The sequence below is a fragment of the Larus michahellis genome, chromosome 3, assembly GCF_964199755.1.
Source record: "Larus michahellis chromosome 3, bLarMic1.1, whole genome shotgun sequence".
NCBI lineage: Eukaryota > Metazoa > Chordata > Aves > Charadriiformes > Laridae > Larus > Larus michahellis.
Genome location: NC_133898.1, coordinates 132,301,482 through 132,303,539, shown reverse-complemented (window position 1 = coordinate 132,303,539; position 2,058 = coordinate 132,301,482).

Below are 2,058 nucleotides of genomic sequence, written 5' to 3'. Positions count from 1 at the left end.
AATTGCTGCACCTCCTACTCCTGACACTACACACCCAGGCAGGGCAGCCCCAAGCCAAACACACATATATGCACAAACTAACACTACACAGAACACTACAAGCAATGTGCCTCCAAAATGAGGGAAAACTCTCAGCAGGAAAAGTGACACTTATGAAAGAAAAATCTCATCAAGAAGAACGCACCTAAATGGAAGTCACCCTTGGGGAAGAAGGCCTGCATGCCCCTGATGGTGATGTGAGGAGGCTCTAGAGAAGCCCCAGGAAATGGGTAGAATGACATGGCCCAAGACAAGAAGTGACTTTCAAAACTGAGTGGACATATGCACAGGAAGCCTGGCTTCAAGACCTAAGAACATAATGATGCATCTCAGAAGTTTCTAAATGACCGACTTATACAACTAGGACTTCTTCCCTGCAAGACCGATCTACACTTTAAGCATGCAACACAAGAAGAGCAGCAGATGATTGGTGCTACGCCCACAGGTGCAGGCATTCAAGACTGTAGGGATGGCACCTGAGGCACTATGTTGTGCTCCTGGAGCTTAAAAATGACCTCAAGATCTGAAAAAGGTCTAAGACACAGAACACTGACCACACAAATGACACAACAACAGACACAGGCTGGAACTGCCCTGCCCGGGATGTGCTAGCATCATGCTGAACAGTAAGCCACATCCTTTACCTGCCCAAAGGGGACTGTGCCCCAGGACAGCCCTCGCCACTACGCTAACTTCAAAGACCCCTTTCAGCAACTGTCAACCTCATCCCCTTGGCCCCTCTCAGGCACCAGTCTCTCAACTTAGCTTGTGGATGGCCAGGGGTCGGAAAGCATCCTTGATGCAATCCACAAAAAACAGCCATCCGATATCTTCCTGCAGTCACCAGCTTCCTCCTCTTCCTCTGCAAAAGGAAAAAACCCCTGAATCCCCAAAGCAACCACAGCACTAGCAATAAGCATCTTGAGAAGAGATGCCAATCTCTTCCACAACACCCACATCCTCCCAAACGCCGTGGCACTCCACTCACCTGCTCCACACTGATTCTAGAGGCCAAAGCTGCAGTGACAATTATTTATGCCAGCTAGGATACCAAGAAACTCAACATTAACAATGCGCTTATGTGAAATCACCAGTTCTGTGCTTCTCCTCACTACTATCAGGCTCACCTCAAATGCAAGAGACTAGAACAGACCAGACCCCATCAACACCCAGACCCAACTGCAAAACCTGTCTAAGACAGAATCATGAACCCGCCTCCCTTTCCCAGCCATCCCCCAGCGTCAAAACTTTAGAAACCCCTTCTCTTCTCCTGAGCCATCAAAGAAAGAACCCCACTTCTTCCTGACAGCTCCTGCCCCCCGTTGGCTGGCTTGAGCCCCTGCATCAGTCCCTCCTTGGGAGCTGCTCTTCCAAGCCCTGCCCTGTGTTCAGCAGTAACCTCCTATCTTGTGTATTACTACAGACTTCAGGCTCTGCTACAAATCCATGAAATCAGTGAAGCCCTGATATGATCTACCAGGGGCCTGCCGCAAGCCACAACAGCTTTAGGGCCACCATGATACTCTGCATACCGCCGGGGAAGACAATGAGCTGTCCCATACCCTGAAAGACAACATGCCTTACATCCCTGCCGCTTCCTCAAAGCGCTAAAATCCAGTGTATATACACATACAAGATATTCATCTTCACTCCTACTCAATAATCTTATAACTGGCCCAATTAAGGCTAATAAAAATAATTACTAAAAGAGTGTTGTACAAAACTAGAAAAAAACAGAATTCTATCTTCAATAAAGCAAGGAATTACAGTAAGACACACAGCACCCAGAATAACAAAAGAAAAGAGACACACTATTAAACCACCTAGCCACACTAAACACTCATTGCAAAACCACTGGTCTGAAAAAAAAAAAAACCACACAAGAAAGGTAACATACAAGTCCATTTTCTACAATATATATGGCATTAAGGCTTACATTAGTTGAAAAGTCTTACCTCTAATTTCTTACCTATACTAGTCTCAATATTTAAAGAGAGCTACCCAAACAGCTGAAAAAGC